Here is a 13,444-nt window from a genome sequence, read left to right on the forward strand (position 1 = left end):
ATTATTATTACACAACAATTAACTAATTAGTATTTATATAATTAATTTTATTTATTTAAAATAAAATTTCATTCAATCATTTAATATTAAAAATATAATAATAAAAATTTTCGAATAAATTATTAGTCTTTTCTAAAATAATCAAAAAAAATTTTATATAATTAGAAATCAATTATTATTTATTAAAACAAAATTAATAATTAGATTTTTTTACTTATATAAATTAATTACTATAGTTATATTTACAATAAAATTAGTTATATTTAAATTATTATCTAAATTATTAGATGTGTGAGAGTCCAGTCAATATATTTATTTGAAAAATAATTATTAATACTATTAAACTATAGCTAAATTATTTTGTTACAGTTTTAAAAAATACTTATCTAAATAAATATATATTTAGTCAAATTATATTGAATAAATAATTTTTTGATAATACTGGTATATTATAATTAACTAATTAACAAAAATTTTAGTATTTTATGATTAATTTTTAGTAATGTTTTTATTAAATTAAATTATTGTTATTATATATTTTAATATAATAAAATCTTAATATATCTAACAAATATTTTTTTAACAGATAATTTTTAAACATATAAGTTGAAAATAATTTTAATAAAATTTATTTGATAATTAATTGATATATATATAATTAAACATTACAAAATTAGTTTATTATCTATTTTAATTTATAAATACTAATAATTTAATTAATTGTTTAAATTAATTATAGCTTTATGTTTTTAATGTTGTTTTTTAAATTTATAATTAAGTTTTTATGATTAATATAACATTTCTATATTAACAAGAAATATAATAATAATAATACCATATTTAATTTAATGATTTATAATTTATATTTTTTTAAAATCCAAAACAAATAAATATTATAATTTTTATTTAGTTTTATAATATTTTTATTTTTAAATTAAATGATTTACTAAATTGTAAAATGTATACTAAATTATTGGATTTAAAAAATATAATTAGAATTATTTTAATTTAATAAAAACATAATAATTAAAATTAATCATAAAAATACTAAAATTATTTATTCAATATTGTTTGACTAAATATACTATTTGAATATATTATTAAAAATCTATTATAATAATTTATTTTGCTATTAAATTGTAGTTTATTTTAGTTAAGTAAATTTAGTGTCAATATTTATGAAACAAGGTTATATATATATATTTATTTATAGATAAATAGATTTTAAAAAATGTAATAAAATAATTTAGCTATAGTTTAATAGTATTAATAATAATTTTTATTATCTGCTAATTGAATGGAACATATAGTACCTAATAATTTGAATTAAAATAATTGAATCAAAACTTTTTGTTATAAATATAATAAGTATTTAATTATTAATCAATTTTTTTTTATAAAACATTGTTAATAATTACAAAAAAAACTTTAATAATTTAATTAAGTAATATATTTATATCATAGTATTAATAATAACTATAGTTTTGATTAAATTAGTTTTTTAGCGTTTTGGATACTTTTAGATAAAAATTTTATTTAAAAACTTAAACCATTATTATTATATATTATTTTTTGTACATAAAAAATAAAAATAATATAATAATTTACTTTATAGTTAATATATTTTATTTAATTAGTCTAAACTATAACAACAAATGATAAAATTATTTAAATATGTTATTAAAAAAAATGTTAGATACAATTGAAACAAAAAATTTAGATAGCATATTTTAATTTGCAAAAAAAAACATAATATTAATTATTATTATTTTTTTGTAAAAATAATATTTATTTATATAATTGTAATGTTAAATATTGCGTTTAAAAATTATTGCTAAAAAACTATCATTTACTGTATCATTAATAATGCTAAATATATATTAAATTTTTACGATATACGTGTAGTTCCCATACCTACCGGTGCTGTCTATTGTAATTTGAGCCGATTTTTTTTTTGTTGAGCTATACTGTCGGATCAGGCAATTAAACTATTTTTATTGTTGTCATAACCGGTGACCAGTATTTCGGGCCAAACAATCGGGTATTTAATGTGTTGTATTGATTCAATGGATAAAAATGTTTTGCCAATCAATGATCAACTGATAATTAAATTTTATTTGCAAAAAATGTTTTTTCATATGATTACAAATATAATTAATTAATTAATTATTCTTTTAAAAATATATTTAATTGTAAAATGTATACTATATTATACAATTATTTTTTTAAATAATAAATATAATAATAAATAAAATTTAATTTATTAAAAAACATTATTAAAATTAATCATAATAATATATTAAAATTACTTGATTAGTGTAATAATATATGATAAAAATTATTTATTTAATATTGTTTGACTAAATATATATATATATATATATATATATATATATATATATATATATATATATATATATAAAAGCATCTTAAAAACTGTAACAAAATAATTTAGCTATAGTTTAATAGCATTAATAATTATTGTTATAATCTAATATATGAATGGATACAAAACTCCCATATAATTAAAATTAATTATTTGAAATTTTTAAATTTTACTAAATATAAACAGTAATTATTTTTTTTATTAATTAACTTCTTTAAAAAATTTAAATAAATAATAAAATTAATTATTGATTCAAAGATTAACTGATAAATCCATTTGATTTTGAATTTTTTTAAAATGATAACTAATATAATTATAATTAATTAAATATTTAATTCTAAAATATATTATATATATTATACTATAATTGATTTTAAAAATTGTAACAAAATAATTTAGCTATAGTTTAATAGTATTAATAATTATTTATATCAAATATATATTGAGTTGATTTGCACACCTTTTAATTAAAAATAATTTAATTTAAAATACTATTTTTTCATATATAATAATTGATTTGTTATTACATTAATATATGTGAATATTATAGTATAGATTTTATTTATTTGAAAACTTTTATCATTAAATTTTGTTATTAAGTGCTTAAATGAAGATTTTTTTTTAAATATATAAATCTATTAAAAATTAATTATAAAATACTAATTATTTATTATCCTAACTATTAAAAAAAATTTAAATTATATAAAACATATTTAATAATTACAAAAAAACTGTAATAATTTAATTAAGTGATAGTTTTATAGTATTAATAATAACTATAATTTTGATAAAATTAGTCATTTTAGTGATATGAATACTTTTAGATAAAAAAAAATTTAAGATAATTTTATTTAAAAACTTCAACCATTATTATTAAATATTATTTTTTTTGTACCTAAAAAATAACAATAATATAATAATTTATTGTGTAGTTAATATATTTTATTTAATTAGTCTAAACTATAACAACAAATGATATAATCATTTAAATATGTTATTAAAAAAATCTTTAATACAATTGAGACACAAATTTAGATATCATATTTAATTTGCAAAAAAAAACATAGTATTAAATAAAAAATATTTATTTATATAATTATAATGTTAAATATTGCGATTAAAAAGTTTTGCTAAAAAAATATCATTATTGTATCATTAATAATACTAAACATTTATATATTTATATAATATTATATATATATAAAATTATTACAGTACACGTGTAGTTCCCATACATACCGGTGCTGTCTATTGTAATTTGAGCCGATTTTTTGTTGAACTATACTATCGGATCAGGCAATTAAACAATTTTTATTTTTTGGTTGTCATAACCGGTGACCAGGATTTCGGGTCAGCCCTTGAATCGGGCCAAACAATCGGGTATTTATAATTACCTTATAAAGTACCTTATAATTATAATAATTTAATTAAAAGTAATTTTTTAGTAAACCTGATTGCAAAATATATAAATAAATTTTAAAAAACTATTTTTAAAGATATTTTTATTATTTACAAATTGAATTCATATAAACCTTACATGTTAATTAAATAAAGTAATTTTATACAAAAATTTTATACTAAATGTTATTAATTTTATTTTAATCAATTATAATCTATGTAAAAATAAATACAATGATTTTTTATAAATAAATATATTTATATATATGTCGTGCCGTGAATTGGATAGGCTATGGTTTGTATGATTAGTTTAAATGAAACTTAAAAATCAATTGCAGTCGATTAGTGTATAATTTGATTAAAACTTTATTTTAAAACTTATTTAGAAAAAATACATTTTGTGAACATTAAAAATTAAATGATATCTATAAGCATAGATAAAGTATACAATTTTCATAAACTATTGTCTATAAGCATAGACTGATTATAATGTCTTAATGTATACAATGTTTTTTGACTGTACCAACTGGACTCCCCTGGATCAGTTTTGACCCACATTTATATAGTGTTTGTGTGTATAGTATTGTATGCCTTACCATTGATAGGTCAGTTTGACCCACATTTCAATGGGAGGTCTATTTCCAGAAAATCTATCTTTTTGTGTATATATTGATACTGTATTGTATTTGTATAAAACAATAGTTTATAAGCATATTTTTAGGTTATAAAATGTGATAAAAGGGTTTGGAGGGGTTATTTGATTGATACCGATATTCTAGGAAAGTTTAAATTATGGGAAAGTATTTAACAATTTATTTATATCTATTTTTATTATTAGTTTAAGTAAAATTACTTTTATATATTTACATATATATATTAATAAATATAAAATCGTATTAATAAATACATATACTGTATAATCTGTTAATAATATGAAGTGATATATATTTCAACAATAATAAAAAAATAATCCAATTTTTAAAACTAATTAATATGAAAAAATAAAACCATTTATTTAAAAAATGAGTTAATAAAAATAATTATTTTTAAAAAATTTAATAATATAACTTATCAATATTTTTAAATATTATTAAGTTTTTTAATTTAAATTTCAATAATAATAATAGTTTTTATTAAATATATTAAAAAACTGTAGTCAAATAATTTACCTAAAGTTTTAACTGTTTAAGTAATTATTATTTAGTAATTAAAAATTGAATTGTAGCGCAAACTATTTAAAAATAAATGTTTATTATTTTATTGACAAAAATCAAGATTTCTTTTTGTCTAAATTGTTATTATATAATAATTAAACAATATCAATATTTTAAAAAATAATAACAAATAAAATAATCAATTAAAACAAATTTAGTGAAAGTTAAATGAGTTTCAAATCTAAATTATTAATAATAATAATTAATTACAAATAAAGATAAATAAATATTTTTATAATTAAATTAAATATGTAAATCATAAAAATATTTATTATTAATACTATAAAACTAATTTAAAAATTTATAAGTTCCGTAATATTTTAAAATATCTGCAAATACTATGGATTTATCGGCAATCAGTTTCATTGATTGGCAAACATTTTCCCTGTGAATCAATACAACACTAATACCCGATTGTTTGGCCAATTGAAGGGCTGATCCCCGAAATCCTGGTCACCAGTTATGACAACCCAAAATGGTTTCAATAGTTTTGGCATTACTGTTTACAATAAATCGCCTGATCCGATAGTATAGCTCAAAATCAATTGCATTACGATAGACAGCACCCCGGTAGGTATGGAAACTACATGTACACCGGCAGCTTGGAGTCCATTAGCTAATTGTTGATGGCTAATGTCTCGTTCAAAATTGCCCACACAATCAAACACCTGTGTTTCATATATTTTATTATTATATATACGTCAAAATACTGATGACGTATATATTTTAGTAGGCACTGGCAAACATCGCCCGGTGCCCAGCCCAGCGGTATTTGACAGTTTTCAATGTCCCAGTAGATACCCAATTGTGGTCTATTGCGATAGACAAACCATTTATAATAATTATTTATTAGTTGTGTAATAATAATCCATTTAATTAATTTAATTATATTAGTAATCAAATTGTATATAATTATAACTAATTGCACCAAACATTCGTAATACGGATTTAAATATTTATAAAAAAAATCCGTTTCGTATAATATATTATTAAACCAATGATTAATAGTCCTATTACTATACAAATAGTTAAAATAAATATTTCTAATACTATTGAATTAACATTTAAAAACATTATTTAAGTTTTTTTTAAAAAAAATATCTGTATTTAATATTATTTTAAATAATAATTATAATTATTCTTAAAGTATATATATATATATACAGTATATATCAATTTTTACAAAATCAGATTTTAAAAATAGATATCATCACATATAAATTAAATAATAAAACTATTAATTAATTAATTAAATTTTTTGTTAACTATTATCACATAAAAAACTTATAATAAAATATTTCTATTAAATTAATTGCTTATATAGTAATGCAATCATTCTATACATAAACTATTCAAATATATATATATATATTAATATACATGTAAATTTTATTTTTTAATTTTTATTAGATAAAATATTTTATTATGTTTTTAGTAAAAACTATTGAAATTTTTTATATACACTCAATTATTATATAAATTATTAACATAGTTAATATTGATAACCAACTTTTATAACCATTTTTTAATAACCATTAATAAAAATCTATTTTTTCAATAGATTAGATAAATTATTATTATTAGTAGTAGTAGTATTATTGCATAAAAAATAAGTGAATAATAAATTAATATAATTATTAATTGCTATTAATGTTTAATTTAATCTTAATTATTTAGTTGATATTTTTTTCTAACTTTATAACTAATTTTATTTTCATAATATTATTATTGTTATTCTATTTTTTATAGTAATTTTACTAAAAAGATTAATAAATATTATATTAAAAATATTAATAATACAATATAATAATCTTAATATTTTAAATTATTATACCTTATAATTAATTATTAGAATACAAATATTATTTTATTTATATATTAATTTTGTTAGTATTATTTTTATACAGTATTTTTTTTTAAAAAAAATTAAATAACTTTTTACTTTTTATGGTTCATTTATGACAATTATATACAGGATTTTGTTCACTATTTTTTAAAAATTATTTTACAAATATTGATAAATTGTTATTATTGTATGTTGACAACATATTAATTAAATAATTTAATTATAAAAAAAATGTATACTAAATATTAGTAGTTTTATTTTAATTAATAATTTTATAAAAATAATAATAATCTATTTAAACATAAATATTGATAATTTTCTATATATATATATATATATATTAAGATTTGTAATTATATTAATATGTTAATAATATTATACAATAAGTACATACACTGTATAATCTGTGAATAATATAAAGTGATATACATTTCAACAATAATAAAATAATAATCCAATTTTTAAAAACAATTAATATGAAAAAATAAAAATATTTATTAAAAAAAACTAGTTAATAAAAATAATTATTTTTTTTTAAAAAAAAACTGTAATACTATAACTTATCTATATTTTTAAATATTATTAATTTTTTAATATTAAAATTTTTTATTAGAAGATTTCAATAATAATAATATTTTTTAATTAAATATATTAAAAAAAACTGTAATCAAATAATTTGGCTAAAGTTTTAACAGTTTAAGTAATTATTATTTAGCAATTAAAAATTGAATTGCACCACAAACAATGTAAAATTAAATATTTAGTTTTTTTTAAATTTTTATCATATAATAATTTATCAATGTAAATATTTCAAAAAAAATAATAATAATAAATAACTAATTAAATAATCAATCAAAAACAAAAATTGATAGTTAAATGAGTTTCACATTTAAATTATTATTAATAGTAATTAATTACAAAAATTTAAAAAAAAACTTTTTAGAAACTTTTAGTATAGTATTATCATAAATAAACTAATCATTTGTTTACAAATTAATTTGTTATTAGATTTTATTTTTAAATTAATAATTTGATTATATAAAACATATTTTATAATTATATATTAAAAACTGTTATTATTTAATTAAGTGATAGTTTTATATTATTAATAATAACTATTATTTAAAATTTATTAGCTTTTTTACCATTGTGTATAAATTTAGAAAAAAAATGTTTAAGATGAAATAATGGGTAAAACAAAGTTTTTTTTTATAAACTAAAACTAAATGCATTTTTATAATCAATTAATCAATTAAAAACAGAAAATAAATTATTTTTAACAAATATAACCGATTTTATAACATATAAACTATTTATTTGTTAAAAATAATTTATTTTCTGTTTTTAATTGATTAATTGATTATAAAAATGCATTTAGTTTTAGTTTATATAAAAAAAACTTTGTTTTATCCATTGTAAAAAATACATTAATTGAGTACAGTATTACAGTACATATGTTTACAATACATACAAAACTACAAATTTTTATAGCAAAATATTATTTGCAGTGTGTTTTTTCTTATACATATCGTCCCATTCATTGATATTAAAAGTTAATATTTTATTAGATGTGCCGCTAATATTGTATTCAATATGTATTTAAGTGTTAAGTCAATCTATATTTAAAGAATTTCGGGGATAAAAACACAATTAAATACTGTTTTTCGGGATTTTCTCAAAATACACCAAAAAATCGGGGAAATCGGGAAAAATAAAAGACACTTATTTGATTTAAAATGTTGCCATATTTCTATAAATATTAAATTCCCGACGATTTAATAAATAATAATGTTTCGGGAATTCCCGAAAATGCATAACTAAAAATTTACGACAAAAAAAATTAACTAAAAATACAATTAAAATTAATCATAAAAATACTAAAATTTAATGGTTAGTGTAATAATATATGATAAAAATATTTATTCAATATTATTTGACTAAATATATATATATATAGATAAAATTATTTTAAAAACTGTAACAAAATAATTTAGGTATAGTTTAATAGTATTTATTATTATTTTTATTTTATACTAATTGAGCGGAAATTGTCATCCCTAATAATTAAATTAAAATAATTGAATCAAAAATTTTAGTAAATATAAGCAAAATTTTTTTGCCAATCAATGATCAACTGATTGACGATAAATCCATATTATTTGCAAAATGTTTAAAAAAAATGATTACAAATATAATTAATTAATTAATTAATTTTTTACTTAATTATTCTTTTTAAAAAAATATTTAATTATAAAATGTATACTATAATATATTATACAGTTTTTTTCTAAAAAAAATATATTAACAATCATTTTATTTTTATTTTAATAAAAACATAATTAATATAAAAGTATATGATTCAACATTGTTTGACTAAATATATATATATAAACATTTTAAAAACTGTAACAAATTATTTAAGCTATAGTTTAATAGTATTTATAATTATTTTTATAATCTACTATTTGAAGTAATAGTGATCTCCCTTATAATAAATAATAAATTAATTGCAAATTTTAATTTCTAGTAAATATAAGGAGTTATTATTTTTTATAAAAAATTAATTAATTAATAATAAAAAAATCTAATTATTGATTCACAAGAAAAATGATTGCTAATCAATGATCAACTGATTAAAAATTTATATTTAAATGTGTTATGAATTAACAACAAATGTTTCAAATATTTTTTTTATTAATTAATTTTACTGTAATATATAATAATTTAGTAGTTATTACATTAATATTTGTAATTATGTTAGTAAAGGCTTTATTTATTTGAAAACTTTTATATGTTTGAATGAAATTTTTTTTTAATAAAATAAATAAATTGAATGAATTTAAAATTAATCAAAAAAAATCTTAATTAGTTAATTGTTTTGTAACAATACGACAATACGACAGATTATTTTTTTTAATCATTGTTAAACAAAATATAATTTATAGATTTTTAAAAACTGTAACAAAATAATAATAATTTAGCTATAATTTAATAGTATTAATAATTATTTTTATTATATATAATTTGAATGGGGGCACATCCGCCTAATAATTAAATTAAAATAATTAAATCAAAAATATTTTTTAGTAAATATAATAATTTTTTATTAATTAATTTATTAAAATTTATAATTAATTAATTTTTTTCATTGTTTAAACTATTATTTAGAAATTTATTCAATTTTATAATCAATTTATTAAATCAATTTATTTTGTTTAGTAAAATAAATTTTAAAAAACAAATATAAATATTCTCACAATTAATAATCAACAAATTTTTCTACGAAAAACTAAATTAATAATAAAAACAGTAAATCAATAGAAATTATTTTTTTAAATATTATATTTAAAAAATCAATTAAATATATATTTAAGTAAATATTGGTATTTCTTTTGGTTAGTCCAACAAACTGTTTGCTCAATCAATCGGATGACACAAAAAAACAAACATATCTTTCAGGTGTATCTCTGAAACTCATCAATAAAACTGCTATACGTTTTTAAGATACCGTTCCTAGCAATGAAAATCTGCACATATATACGGTATATACTGGTATATATATGTCCAACTCACTGACCAAAAAAAACAAAACTTATTAAAATTATATAAAACTATTAAATTTAATTCAATTAATATATCTTTAAAGCATAAATAAATATAAAATACATTATTTGTTTTAATATAATGTTTAAACTAAGTTTTGACTAATGTTTATCAAAATAAAATTTTCAACAATAGAAATACAGTATATATGTTAACCTAAAGTAATTTCAAATTACAAATTATTAAACAGGTTTAAGGATTAAATACAAATATATATATATATATATATATATATATATATATATATATATATATATATATATATATATATATATGTATATACAGTGATATGATATCCATTTCCTATTTTAGTCATTGTTTGGTGTGATTTCAATGTGCGATCAAAACAACACAATAGTATTTATTTGATATATTTTAGTGAAATTTTCTAATGGAGTTGTTATTAAACAAAACTATTAATAATTTAAATAAATTTTATGAATTGAAATGTTTGTCATTAAAATTACAACAAATTACTAACAATTGCTATGAATTGTACGAAACAATTGATTGTTTAAATGAAGTGAATATCAAAACAACTAATGAATGCATTTCTATGAAAATCACTGATTATAGTGACTGTTATGACAACAACAACAACAACACACGTATGGATAACAACAAGCAATTCAAGTGCTTTTGGCCAAAATGTCGGTTCAATACTAGAATTAAAAGCATTTTATTGGTTCATAAATTAAGTCATTTACCGAAAAATAAATTCAAATGTCATATAAATAATTGTGAAAAACTTTTTACTAATTATATATCATTGTTGTGCCATAAAAATGCTAAACATTTAAATATTAGATATTATTGTGATGTCAATGATTGCAACAAATGCTTTGCAAGTAAATGGTATCTAAATATTCATCGATTATCTGTTCATTTAAAACAAACAAAATCATTCAAATGTGATGTCGATAACTGTGACAAACAATTTGTTCAAAAATGTAATCTTCAAAGACATCGACAAACAGTACATTCAAATATTAAATCATTTAAATGTGATGTCAATGATTGCGACAAATGTTTTGCCAGAAAAGATTATCTTAAGGTTCATAAAAATAAATATCATTAGTTTATTAATTTTATTATTATTAAAATACTATTATAAATTGACATTATTATTTTTTTTGTTTATTTTTAATAATAATTTTTTAATGTAATAATCTAATGTTATGTAAAATTATTGACTATTTTATTTAAATTGTTTAAATAGTAAAGAAAAAATTTTATTTGGTTAGTCTAGATATCTAATCAAATAACTAATTTAATCACAAAAAAAATGTTATAATAAATATATCGCATAAACTTATTATTATTAACTGATATCAACAACAATTTTTATTAAACATTTATATATTTAAAATTAATTTTTTTAATTAATAAATTGGTAAATTAATTGTAAAATTATAATATTAATTACTATTTACAAGCAATTGTTAAAAAATTATTTACTAATTATTTAGTATAAAAAATTCATGTATTTATAATAATTTATATGTAAAATATAATGTAAATATAAATCATTAAAACAAAACATAAATCATATTACATATACAGGGATATCCTTTTTTCCTATGAGTCATATAATTAGTGATATACTATAAATGTATTATTAAAAATCAAACAAAAATAAAGTACAAAACGGTATATTAAACCGGATTTCTTATATATATATATGTTATTTCTTATATTGATTTACATAAATATAAAAATAAAAACTATATTTAACTCTAAAACTATTATTAGTTTTTTTTGATTTAGTATTTATTTATTATTATTATTATTATTATTGTAATTTTTATTAATTTTCAATAATTTAATTATTGATTCATAATATAATGTATGTATGTAATAAATTCATGATATAATATAATGATAAAATTAATTAAAAATTAATTAATTGAAATCAATAGATAATATTATTGATAAACAAATAAATAATTTTTGAATAAAAATAGTGATGTTTTGTATATACTGTATGTTATAAATGTAATATAAGCACAAAATCTATTGTTTTGTTTGACTTATTAATGTTATTATAATAAGTTTTAATTTAATATTATATGGATATAATAAATAATAAATTAATTAATATTAAGTATATGTTAAATAAATTAAGTGAATTGAAATCATTGAACAATAGTATTGCTAAACAAACAAATAGTTTATTACAAAATACTGATGTTTTGTGTGAAACGATTGATGGCTTGAATTCAATGAATATCACAACAAATGATTGCATTTCTATGAAAATCACTGATAATAGTGACTATTATGACAACAACAACAACAACAACACACGTGTGGTTAACAACAATAACACGCGATTCAAGTGTTTTTGGCCTAAATGTCGGTACAATAGTAGAAATAAAAGCTATTTATTGAATCATAAATTAACTCATTTACCGAAAAATAAATTCAAATGTCATATAAATAATTGTAAAAAAATATTTACTAATTATTCAACATTTTTCTACCATAAAAATGCTAAACATTTAAATATTAGATTTTATTGTGATGTCTATGACTGTGGCAAACTATTTGCTTATAAATCTGATCTTCAAAGACATGGACGAAAACATTCAGGCATTAAACCATTTAAATGTGATGTCAATGATTGCGATAAATGTTTTTCCCGATTAGATAGTCTTAAGTGTCATAAAATTAATTGTCATTAAGTTATGAAAAAAATATTATTATAAATTAAAATAAAAAAAAATTTTAATAAATAATTTAGTTTTAATAATATTAATTTTAATGTAATATTTTAAAATTTAAATTATTGACTATTTTCTATTGAAATGTTTGTGAAAAAAAATCTTAATATAATTAAAACGAAAACAAATATAATTATAATCATAAAATTAAATATCATTAGTTAATAAAATATTAAATTAAAATAAGATTTTAAATTCACATTATTTTTTGTTTATTTTTAAATAATAATTTTTAATATATAAATAAAAAATTATTGACTATATTGACTTAATT

The sequence above is a fragment of the Oppia nitens genome, unplaced genomic scaffold (assembly GCF_028296485.1).
Source record: "Oppia nitens isolate AA-2021 unplaced genomic scaffold, nextdenovo-longstitch-racon4-pilon3 scaffold58_pilon_pilon_pilon, whole genome shotgun sequence".
Lineage (NCBI taxonomy): Eukaryota > Metazoa > Arthropoda > Arachnida > Sarcoptiformes > Oppiidae > Oppia > Oppia nitens.